This window comes from Lepidochelys olivacea (genome assembly GCF_965140295.1).
Source record: "Lepidochelys olivacea isolate rLepOli2 genome assembly, chromosome: 9".
NCBI lineage: Eukaryota > Metazoa > Chordata > Testudines > Cheloniidae > Lepidochelys > Lepidochelys olivacea.
Window position 1 is genome coordinate 40,687,275 of NC_140419.1, and position 13,202 is coordinate 40,700,476.

The window sequence follows — 13,202 nt, forward strand, 5'->3', positions numbered from 1 at the left end:
AAAAGTATCTTTTTAAGTAATATTGAACATGTAATTACAGGCAACACTATCCTCATCTGCATACACTTCTTGTAGAGCATCCACATCATCTCTCCTTTCCTTTAGACCTTGTAGACTGAAAACCATTGGCCCATGTTTGGGAAAGGAGTAGGAGGAGGGTAGACTATGCGTCAGGGCTAGGAAAAAAATCACACTGTTTGCCCTCTAGTCCTGTGGAGATCATGGAGGGAAGATAGTTTAGCTTCGGCTGTACTATCTTGTCACTCATTCCCTGTACAGTTAGTTCCTATCTAAATGGTGAATATCTTCTTCCTTTTAGTCCCCTCCCTCGGGCTTTAGCCACAGGAAGAGAGGATTGGGGCCAGGATCATCATAATCTACATAATAAAGCTCACCAGCATTTTATATGACACCTCTGTGCTACCAGATGGAAAATAAAATTCAACAACAAAACTCATCTGCCAAACCTGACAGATACATAAAGGTGACAAATTACCTGTTCTAGTTATAAAAAAAATTACACATTTCACAAGAAAATGGAAAGATCTCTCTCAGTCACCATATTCTGTAGTGTTTTAGGACTGCTGTCATAATGAATGAGTTCAGCATTTTAATTCAGTCCATTTCCGCAGAAATACAGTTGTCGCTCAACCTGCACCTCAGAAATGTTTAATATACCCTTTGCTCCAACATATTAACGCATTCTTTAGCCAGGAATATATCTAATCATACACACATCCTAAAGTTATATTCATTCTAGATGGCAATTCCTGTCTCAAGTCATCATATCATACCAAATGACAATCTAGATCTGACAATCAAGTAGTTTGACCAAAATTTGCAAACTTGGGCACCAAAATACATACATTATTTATGCACATAAAAAGTGGCTGATTATCAAAAGGTACAGAGAAGGCAGAGCTGCCTTCTTTAAACATGCTGGCCTTTGCTAATTCTTTTCATCAAGTTTAAACTTGAGAAAAAAACAACCCCAAACTGCTATACATACATGGCCAATTTCCAAATCCGGTCTTTAGTTCACAACTGTGCAGGAGACACCTTGAACCCACAGATAGTGTTTTCAGGGAAACTATATGCAAGTGCCATATTGGTCATTTGGCCATTTTGGTCAGAGTCAATCATTTCTGAGCACAAACAATAGCACGTACAGAACGGCACACACAGAATTAGAGCTCTTGCACTCTGGGGGAAGTACCCTATCCGGGTGCATCGTGCTGTCCCTTCTTCTCTCCTCATAGCAGGGGGAAACAGGGAAGATGATTGTGACCAAGTCACATTCTGGTTCCTGCTCCTGAGGCAGTGCAGTAAGCATTGCACTATACTGATCCTTAGTATTTAGCTAGGACTATATATTTTCCAAATGATGCATCTTAATTAAACCCTCATAAAACTCCTACAAAGTAGGCAAGATCATTATCCAGTCAATATCCCTCTCTGGTTAATTGTCCCTCACTTGGATAGTAACCCGTGTAAAAGGTCACACTGAGCTTTTTCTGACCACTCTCTGACCTAAAAATAGCTTGCTATTTTACTTTCCCACCCTTATTGCAACTTATACTAAAACTATGTTATTGGTACATTTTTTTCACAGGTTTTGTCCATATGTAAAATACCTGTTTCCTTCTAGATCAACCAACCAATAACACTCAGGAAAAGTATACTCTAGCCACCCTTCACTGTAAACACAGCTTTATGAACCTCATCTAAAGCCCACTGACATCTCCTACTCTCTGCTGGATCGAACACCATCTTCTGGTCCACATCTTTGTGGGTTCCTTCAGTTTGTGCTAAATTGAATCTTGCTGCTCAAGCTCCCAGTGAGATACCCCACCCATTATTAAACCCCTTTCTTATGATTAAACACAAAAGAACACAACATCTTGTTGAATACTTGCAGCAATAAGTGTGACTTATTTCCTGTTTTGCTTTTGTCCTTCCTTAACCCCTTCCGTTCCAATTGAGGGTGAGAGTGTACACACTTCACAGAAAGGGGAACAGAGCAGTGCAGTGACTTGAAGGTCATGCAGGAAGGCAGGGACAGGATTAGAATTCCTTTATTCTAGACCATTGGCCCACGTTGAAATGTATTCTGATATTCAGAACACTAGATTCTTCTATCTGATAAGAATGAAAACTCAAACATATACTTCTCAGTTATTTTTTGGCATTATAATGAGTATCAGGAATTCACTGTTTTTGTTTATAACTCACATTGCTTAGTGCTTCCTTAGTAGAAGTTCAGTGTGTTGGGGTGCCATTAAAACAACTAAATATCAAGGCCCTAAAAAACAAGCCCTTCTGAATAGTAACAGGGAAAATTACTAACGAAGTATTCACAAACACAAGGCTTTGGACTTGGAGTGACGAAAGTCCCCTGGAAACCCCATGTTTGCAGCAGATACACAAATGTTGACATTCAAGGGTCATAGTGTGCTCTCCAAACCCAAACAGATTAAGGGATAGAATTCGACACACTAAATATTCTGACTTATAATACCGAAATATAAAGATGATGAATTGTTAAATGGTAAGATTAGGATAAGTGTTGTTAGTTTATTTTAATAATTTGTAATTATGGATAATTTAGATGAGGTAATGGCTAGGCTAAAGATTTACCTGGTAGGGCTGTTTTGCCATTTCTTCTCCTTTTACACAAAAATTATTGATTTGCTTAAAATGACATTATTGCTGATAGGATAAATACAACATTGTGCTGGAAATTTTGAGATTAAAAAAACCCTACACAAACCTGTAATGACAAGAAGTCCTTCTACTTGGAAAAACTAGGGGCAGGATGACAAGGAATAGAAAGATAGCAATGGTTTAAACAGCAAAAATTGTGTAAATTGCAGGAAATGTATAAAAAGACTCAATGAACACGGCCCAAATTGGTGAAACTCTGGATCAGAAGCTGAAGGAATGGGACTGAAGGACAAGACCAAGGGGTCAAAGGAGGCGATGACGGCCATCATAGAGTACAGGAGAACTTCCCTGTGCCCTGGAATGCAGCAACTTGGGTCCTCTATATAATCTATTTATTGTCTGGCATAAACATGTGTTCAGACACTATAAGTGGTAATTCTGTCTTAAATTGTATAAATAAAACCAAAAATTGATTAAGCCTAAAATTGGGTGGACTCGTAAATCAGTTTCCCACCATTATATCCCTAAGAAGTGCAATGTTGCCATTATATACTTACTTGTGCATTTATTATCTGTTCATACTTTACTTACTGTCTGCATTTTATTATTTCTTTCCTGCATATTCCTTTGTGTATGCTTCTTTTGTTCTCTGTACCATTGCTTTACTCCATGATATGTGGAGATAATTCTCAAGACACTGAAGTTGGCTAAATCAACATTAGCAGCCTACAGGAATTTGCTTGGGATGATAGCTATAATGAAATACAAATACATTATAATGATTTATAAATCTCAGAACACAGTTATCTTCTAAGATTTGTACTCCTAAGATTCTGAATATTTAGGGTATTTTTTAATTTTAGAGGTCATTTGAATGTCTTCTACATATTACTGTGTAGTTTACTGATCTAATTATTCTGTGTGTTTCTGTTACATCTGCTATTTGTAGCTTTATGTTACTTTGTTATTTTACAATTTAATCAATGAGACTTTTTTTAATAAGCAAAGGGGAAACATTATAAATAGACAAAATAATGAACGGCTTACAGGTGATATAGTGGGAATTTCTGTTCTCTGTCTCAGCCTACACAAACAAAGGGATAGTCAATGAAACTGAAAGGAAGGAAAGTTAAACCTAATAGAAGTAAATACTTTTCCACATGCTTCACAGAAAGCTCATGGAACTCATTGTAACAATATACCATTGAAGCCAAGCACCAAGCAGGATTCAGAAAAGGAATTAAACATTTATACAGGTAATAAGAATACCCAGAGTTATAATAATACATATTAAAAATAATAAGGATATAAACCCTCCTGCTTCAGGGCATAAACCAACCTCTAACTATTAAGGGTCAAATATTAGAAACTATTTATTGGGGCAGGCTAACTCATAACTGCCTGTTGTACGGTTTCTTGGACCTTCCTTTGCAATAACTGATGCAATCCACTGCTGATGACAGGATACTGAATGAACTGGACCACTGATTTAATCAAATAGTGTCACAATAAAATGCCCCCCCATGGGGTCCCCTGGGTAAGCACCAGTGTTGTATATTGCTAACGCCTTTATATGCATTGGAAAGTATCTTGGGAAGGGTTGAAGGTGTAAGTGGGGAGTGGAAGATTCCGTTGCAGGTTATGAGAGGCCGAAGAGGGAGGAAGGGAGAAAGGAACGGGTTAACTCGACGATCCAGCTAGGCCCAAAGATAAGGAATGAAACTGCAGCCCAAGGCCAGCGTATACAAACAAGCTCTCTGCTGCCAAACAGCCAGAAGCCTCTATCTCAACCCCGGCCAGCCGTGAGAAAGAAGAACTGAGCCAGACAGAACTGAAGGGGTTGCAAAACTAGTAAGATTGTGAAGGTCAGTGAGTGGAAAAACAACAGTCATGCGACTCTGAAACCGGTGTGTTTTGGGGAAACTAAGGGAGCTGCGGAAGGCTGGTTTGGACTGGTACCAAGAGCATGGGGGACGAGGGTCCCTGGACGAAAATGCCCCCGGAAGAACCCAGGGCTTAAAACCCTCCTGAGAGCTGAAACAAGTCGGAGATTTACAGCGGACCCTAGATGACCTGTGCACAGGGCAGGACTCTCATCTACCCTTCCTCCCCTCTTCTTCTTCCCACGGTTGGCCAGCCTTGTGTTGTGCATGTGTAAGTATAAAAGTGGGTTAGGGCTCAGGCACTAACACTTTCTTCCTCCCTCTGAGTGACGTGGGGTGCGTCCAGCACTCACCACTGTTATTTGGTTAATAAAGCTTTAAACTTAGTCACTTGGTGTGCTCCTTCATCTCCTCCCCTAAAGATCCTGCAGCCTCAGCCTGATCACCTGAAGCCCCAGGCAGAATGGTAACATAAATGTGTCACACGAGGGCAATTCCTGTGTTAGCACACCAGATGAACTAGAATTGCCCCTTAAGTTTTATCCATGCCTCCTGTGTTAGCAGGGAGTGACTGTATTATAAAAAAAAGCAATTCATGACTCCTATGGAGGGTGAAAGGTTCTTTTTGCTGCATCAGTGGCCTCTCACCTCTACTATCTGTCCTGGGGCACAGGGGCTGAACTTTGAAATTGAAGTCTCTTTCCATCCTCTCTACAGTAGAGGGCTATGGGAGGCTGCATCTGGCTACCTGCTGGGGTATTAATAGGATTCCCAGATGTCCCAATTTTATAGGGACAGTCCCAATATTTGGGGCTTTTTTATATAGGTGCCTAATACCCCCCCACCCCCTGTCCTGATTTTTCTCACTTCCTATCTGGTCACCCTAAGTATTAGAATAATGCCTTGTGAGGAAGCAGAACACTTTAATGGCAGTGAACACGGGGTGATTTAAAACACACACACAGAGAATTCATGATGTCTTAACACTAAATTCTCATCTTCTTCTGACAGCCCATATTCTATGTTCTCTTCAAGGACATGCGAGCTGGTGGGGACTACATTGTGGAGAGTCAAGTTAACAAAGAAGCCAACAGGCAGCTACAAGCTGCACAGCTTTCTAAATCATATCTTACAGTACTTTTCATATAAAGATCTGAAAATGCCTCACAAAAGCAGAGACTATTTCTACACTATGAGCTTGGGGGCGGGATTCCAGGCTTGTCATAAATATAAAGGGAAGGGTAAACCCCTTTGAAATCCCTCCTGGCCAGGGGAAAGCTCCTCTCACCTGTAAAGGGTTAAGAAGCTAAAGGTAACCTCGCTGGCACCTGACCAAAATGACCAATGAGGAGACAAGATACTTTCAAAAGCTGGGAGGAGGGAGAGAAACAAAGGGTCTGTGTCTGTCTGTAGTCGTCTTGGCCAGGGACAGAACAGGAATGGAGTCTTAGAACTTTTAGTAAGTAATCTAGCTAGGTATGTGTTAGATTATGATTTCTTTAAATGGCTGAGAAAAGAATTGTGCTGAATAGAATAACTATTTCTGTCTGTGTATCTTTTTTGTAACTTAAGGTTTTGCCTAGAGGGGTTCTCTATGTTTTTGAATCTAATTACCCTGTAAGATATCTACCATCCTGATTTTACAGGGGGGATTTCTTTATTTCTATTTACTTCTATTTTTTATTAAAAGTCTTCTTGTAAAACACTGAATGCTTTTTCATTGTTCTCAGATCCAAGGGTTTGGGTCTGTGGTCACCTATGCAAATTGGTGAGGCTTTTTACCAAACCTTGTCCAGGAAGTGGGGTGCAAGGTTTTGGGAAGTATTTTGGGGGGAAGGACGCGTCCAAACAGCTCTTCCCCAGTAACCAGTATTAGTTTGGTGGTGGTAGCGGCCAGTCCAAGGTGTAGTATTTTGTACCTTGGGGAAGTTTTGACCTAAGCTGGTAAAGATAAGCTTAGGAGGTTTTTCATGCAGGTCCCCACATCTGTACCCTAGAGTTCAGAGTGGGGGAGGAACCGTGACAAGGCTCATGTAGACATACGTGTGCTAGGTCTCATCAAGGTAGTGCACAAATAATAGTAGTGTAGCAGCAGTGGCATGGGCTAACCACTTCAAGTACGTATCCCAGGATTCAGGCAGGTTTGTACTCAGGGCAACTAGCTCATGTTGCTGCTGCTGCTCCCCATGCTACTGCAGCTAAATTACTATTTTTAGTGCACTAGCCTGACGAGCGACAGGTATGTCTACATGAGCTGGGAATCACACCCCTTGCTCGTAACGCAGATGTAGCCACAGAAGTGAAGTGACTTGCCCAAGTTTACCCAGTAGGTCAGTGGCAATGCTGGAATAGAACCCTGGTCTACTCACAGCCCCATGCTCTGTTCACCAAACCATGTCCCCGGCCAAATGAGGTAGAAAATGCAATAAACATAAAGTTCTGATAAAACCTTATTTTGTGACAGAACTCTGCATTACAACATAATTGTTACTAATATTGTCTAATTTTATTTTAAATAAATAACTATTGAATTGGTCATTGAAGATCTCTGCTAGGAGGAAAACTCTACTAGGCTGCATGCCACAATCAGTTTTAAAAAAAAGTCAGATCTTGTGCCTTCATTTCCAGTTCTTCATGCGGACACGCATGAATTTGCCCCTTCCTGTTAAGTGATTTTATTTTATGGCCAGTAGTTCATTACCGACAAAGTTAAGCTCATTACATACAAAAAAATCCATTTTATGAGCATTATGGTCTCATCACATGGATGAAATTTTATTCAGCAGAAAATTACAGACACACACCCAAGCCATTGTATGTAAGGGATATACAGAATCAGGCTCTCAGCTGGTGTGAACTGGCTTCACCATAGCTTCACTGACTTCGATGGAGCTCTGATGGTTTACACCAGTTGAAAATTCAGTGTGTAGTATTCCGTCCCTTGGGGGACTTGGATCTCACATGGCAAATGGCACCTCGTTCTTCCCAAGGTTTGATTGAACTGGTAATTTCAAAGGTGGTTTAAAAGAGAGTCTAATGATTAGATTAACAAATAAATTTGCTAGTCTCTAAGGTGCGACAAGTACTCCTTTTTTAATGATTAGTGGTTCCTAACAACCTTGCATCTCACACACACACACCTCTTTCATCTGAGAAAGGAAAGGTATCACACAGCATCTCATAAGCACTGAATACACATTCCATAATCCTGAGATTCATCACAATACAGTTAATAGACTCAATGCACCTCTCCTTAAGTTAGGTCTGTGATACCTAGCTTATGATCCAAATCAGGATCCAAAACAAATTCTGCTCTATTGAATATTTTCCCAATCTATCTCACAGACGTAGTGTCTGTGACACTCCTTCATACTTCCCCTTTGCATTTTTCAAATACCAGATGGCATCTTGGATCTTTTTACCACGAATTTCATCCCTGCTACAAAAAAGAGTAGACACAATGGGCATCTCTGGATAGACTGGGTGAACATTCTGTAAAGATAATTCAATGACTAGAGTGAACTCTCTCTCTCTCCTTTTCTACCAATAAACACTGTTGCCAATTCTTGCAATTTAATCATGACTGTCATGGTATTTGGTGTTTACCGTTAAGCTGCAACTCCTGGAATCATGTAATTATTTGAGAATGTTTCATTGTTTACTTTCTAGCCCTCTTGCTGTGGAGAAAAACTTGAAAACATGAGGCCTAAAAGCTTAAAAACCAAAAATCAAATACCTCCCCCCCAAATTATGATTTTTAAAAGTCATAATTTTTTGCAGCCTCACTTTTGAATGCTTTTGGCTGGGAATAATGAGTAAAATTACCTGTGATTTAAGTGCCCTAAAATAACCCATTACTTGGCTAGTAAGAAAAACTAACGGGGGTAGAAAGTGGTGAGCAACAAGCAGCTCACCATGCAATTTTTAACTACACCACTCTAACGGCTTGCTTTGTTGTTATATATTTACCTGGGTTTCTTGCTTCTCCTGTATCCCACTCTGGGAAATTTACACTACCCAAGTACTGTTTGGCTTGGGTTTCTTTTTTGCTGAGCATGGAGCAATAACATACAAGCACCATAGCTCAGCCTATGAAGGAAAGCGTGACTAGAGTGACTGTGTGATATGCGTCAGTGCAGAGAGTTGTAATCTGCTACTTGTTTATGCTGATGGCAGGTTACAAGTCTCTGCAGTGGCATATTTCTGCTGTCTGGTGTTTTGGGAGGCTGGAGTGAAGGCTTTTCCTATGCCCTGTCCCACAGACGGTCACATCCTGTCCACTGTTAAAACTTCTTTCTGGCAATGCAGAACAGATTTAAAGCTGAGATACATGTTTTTGTTGGTGGTGGTGGTGGTGTGCCCCAATTTCTCCCTGTTGGCTGCATAGAATAGAGGTGTTCTCCATTTTGAAAGCAAAGCAATGATTTTTCATGGGAACAAAATATTCAGATGTTTCTTGAATTAGTCAGGTACATGATACTAGGCCTGTGTAAAAAAAATGAAGCCTCTGCAGTAAGCGCGTAAGCTGCTGTGTATTGTCTGGCAAAGCCATACATCAGGGGGCGGGCAACCTTTTAGAAGTGGTGGGCCGAGTCTTCATTTATTCACTCTAATTTAAAATTTTCCATGCCACTAATACATTTTCACATTTGTAGAAGGACTCTTTCTATAAGTCTTTAATATATAAGTAAGCTATTGTTGTATGTAAAGTATATATGGTTTTTAAAATGTTTAAGAAGCTTCATTTAAAATTAAATTAAAATGCAGAGCCCCCTGGATTGGTGGCCAGGACCCTGGCAGTGTGAGTGCCATTGAAAATCAGCTTGCATGCAGCCTTTGGCACGCATGCCATAGGTTGCCTACCCCTGCTATACATTGTTACAGATGCAAGTGCTATGGGATTTTTTTCATATTTTTGTGAAGATGGGGGGTTGCACGTCCTAGATTGTAAAACAGCGTCTTCTCTGCACAGAACTCATATATTTGGGTTGAGTACAATATATAGGTTTTGTTTCTTAGGGTCTGATCCAAAGCTCATTGTAGTCAATGAAAAAATTTCCATTGGCAACATTGAGCTTTGGATCCCATCCAAAAAGAATAGCTTCTAAAAAAAAATTCCCTCCTGCTTACCATTAAATATGTGAAATACTCATCCCTTTTGTAAAGCATGACAACAGGTTTATCCATTATAACTAAAACATCTGGACACAGTTTGTACATTAAGCAAACCTATATGTGAACTCTTAATTAGCACAACACACCTTAATAGGCACAGTTGCAGATATCTCCTAGATCTTATTTAAAGCATCCCACAGCTAAATAAATAGTGGGGCACAGATGCTAGAACTAGGGGTTCTGGTGGAGATGACGCATCCCTTGGTTTGAAGTGGTTTGCATCATATATAGGGTTTACAGTTTGGTTCAATGGCTCTCTAGCACTCCCACTATAAAAATTGTTCCAGCATCCCAGAACGTGGACTCTACCCTGAGCCCTAATGCCTACACAGCAATTTTTAGCCCTGCAGCTCAAGCCCCGTGATCCTGAGTCAGCTGACCTGGGCCAGCTGTGGCCATGCCGCTGGTTTTTTACTGCAGTTTAAACATACCCTTCATGTCCTGTTCAGTAAGTCAAACTCCCTTAGGGCTTTCAACTCCCAAAGAAGAGGGGAAGGGGAGATCCCAGTCCCTGCTGCTAGAGCAGCCTTCACAAAGCCATTGCCAGTCCTGGCACAGCTCTCACCTTGCTTCCTGGTGCCACATGCAGTTCATTTCCCCTTTCTCTTTGCCTACCAGGGTCCTTTAAACTGTTCCTCCACTGGGAGCATACCATGCGCCTGTTGAGGAGAGGGGCCCCCAGCCCCGTATTCCGCCTTGTTCAGTGTGGGGCCTGTAGACCCTGTCACATTACCCAACAATCCTGACAGTCCTCCTTATTCACACCAACCATCCAAGCACTACACAGCTACTTGTTACACCACTTTTGAAAGATAATGGATAAAAACTGAAACCTATAGTATTTCCTAATATCTCAAACTCGGGAAATAGAAATCAGTAAATCTGGCAGAGTTGGAGGGAATTGCATGCACATGCCTATCTCGCTGTATAAAATCTCCTGTTCTAGCACTCTCTCTGAGAAAAGATTACTGCGCCAATTGACTCCCATTTACTTGAACACAATCATAACCATTATGATTACGCCTCCATATGATATCTAAAATGCTTGCTATGATGATATTATAATGGGGGGGGATTCCCCCCCTCCCCGCATGCCATTTACATTTTTATTGATGCTAACTGGTTATTATCTTTTGATGCTCAGCTATGCATTATGTGAAAGCAGCACAAATAAAGACAAATCAGTTTTGAACAGGGGAAAGGTTTTCTCTAAAGCATCCCAGCATGAAAATGGCTGCTAGGAGAAGACAGCTGCTTTCCATATGTAATTTTGCCAAAAATCAGATTAAACTTCAGAAAAAAAGTGCTCTCCTCCTAAACACAACATGGATTAACTGATTCCGTGGGGCAAGATAAGTTGGAGCTCACATACGACACATTTCTTTGTAGAGTTTCTTCTGAGCACAGACATTAACCTTTTTTTTAAATTACTTTATGCAAAAAAAGTATTTTTTGTCAAGATCAATAGCAAAAAGTTGATAAAATGTCAATGGCCAGGCCTGGATGTTTCTTGAAAGATCTCAGCATGATGTCTCTCATGACCTTAGGGTAACACAACTGCTCAGTTTTCCATCATAGTTCTCTTCCCTCAAGAATGCAAGAGGTAGCACATTTGATCTACAAGACGATGCCAGAGTGGATCTGCTGAAATACCCTACTCAGAGAGCTGCTGGTTTGTATTATATGTGCAGCGGGGGAAGTCTTCAAAGTGTTTTAATGTGACCCTGCCACCCGCAACTCTGGTGACAAGTGCTGTGTTGCTCCCCAGTGTGAAGTGGACTGGAAGTTGCAAGAAGCTGACAAGCAAGTAGGGCAGCCAAGGGTTGGGCTGCGGCATATGGAAAACAAAGTGTTTTTTCCAGCGTAAACTAAGGTATTTTTTCATAAAATACCTTTTCATTTTGTTTTTATATCAGCAAATATGTACCAGGAAACCAATTTAAACCTAGGACTAGAGGGCAAATTAGTGTTTGCCCAGAGCCGTCTTTATTCCTTGTTACTCCACAAGGAAGTGCGCTTCAGTTCCACTCATCAGGGACCACCAGTAGAGAGGTGAATTAGTCATTCTTCCTGCTGATCCATGCCAGGAAAATCTGGGCTATCAGAAACACTGGGAGCAGGTGCTCCAGTCAGCGTTTAGACCTTGATTCATCAAGGTTCTTAAGCATGGGACTAACTTTAAGCAAGTGAGTAGTCCCCTTGACTTCAGTGGTATTACTCCCATGCTTAAAGTTAGGCATGTAGTTAAGTAATTTACTGAAGCAGGACCTTAGACACCAAGTTGATAGGCACTGTGGGTAATAATTTCAAAGGTACCTAAGCCACTTAGGTATTTTTGAAAATGGGATTTAGGACCCTAAAGTATTTAGGCACATTAAAAACGTATTAGTCTTTGTAAACATCTTGGATTAGAATCCACATTTAGGGGAACAGAATTGAACTATTTGATAAATTGTTCCTCCTTCCTGGAACATTCTATTAGGACTTTAGTAATGTGCAGGACAAGATTAAGGTAGGCAAACCACTGCTCCATGCAGGGATGTACCACCCTCACTGGAGATCATGGAGGCATAGTACCTGCCTGCTACACTCTTCCAAAGGATGCACAGGGTCCTCCCCTCTCTTCCCTACACATGAGGTCATGTCTGCTGGCTGGTGCAGAGAAGAGCGAGGGCCATACCCCCCATTTGTTTTTCCACGCTTTTTTGGGAGGCCAGCACCAGTAGTGGCACTAGCTTCACACAGTCCTTGTGTCCTCTCTTCCCCTTGTGCACTGCTAGTTACAATCTAGCCCTACACTAAAAAACCATACAATAATAAACCTCAAATGACAGGATGAATAAAGCAGCATAATTATATATACAGAATACAGATTTTTATTTATTGCAGCTAGACTGCTCATGGGAGAGAATATATCTCAAGGAGGCAAAATTACATGGGGTCCAAATTGGTTTTATCATGAATAGCGCCACAGAAGAACTCAGAAAAAAAATGGCACATAGTAGGCTCAATCTATCACTGCTACAATGCAAGCCTCAACAAAGCTATCTTTAAAAAAACTGATTCAATCTAAAACTAGAATTTCAGGCCCCTGGTAAACAACCCTTACACTTTCCCCCAAGATCCTTCTCCCACTTGTGCAGCAGAAACAGTGCTGTTCCACTGTATTTTGGTCCTGTACTTTCATGGATTTGCAGGCTGGATCTGGCCCTTCATGTCTATATTGTAGAGAGATTTTAAAACTTACTTACAGAACACAAAGTAGTAACAATACATAGCACTGACTGGAAATATCACTTTTAATCTTCAAAGTGCCTTTTCAGCATTAACTAAAGAATTCCCACTACCCTAGTGAGTTGAGTAAGTATTATTAGCTCAGTTTTATAGAATGGGAAAGTAAAGCAGAGAGGCCAAATCTGGTCTTAAAAAAGCAGAGCACATAGTCTGGCGTAGCAGCATTTCCGCCATCCCGCAATGTTG

At 40.9% G+C, this 13,202-nt stretch overlaps 1 protein-coding gene across 2 annotated transcripts in view; it reads right to left on the bottom strand.

Annotated features, from left to right (window-relative positions):
* The window catches only part of CLSTN2 (calsyntenin 2), a 693,894-nt gene that overhangs the window by 132,333 nt on the left and 548,359 nt on the right, over positions 1-13,202 (bottom strand). The gene's annotated exons all lie outside the window — the stretch shown is intronic.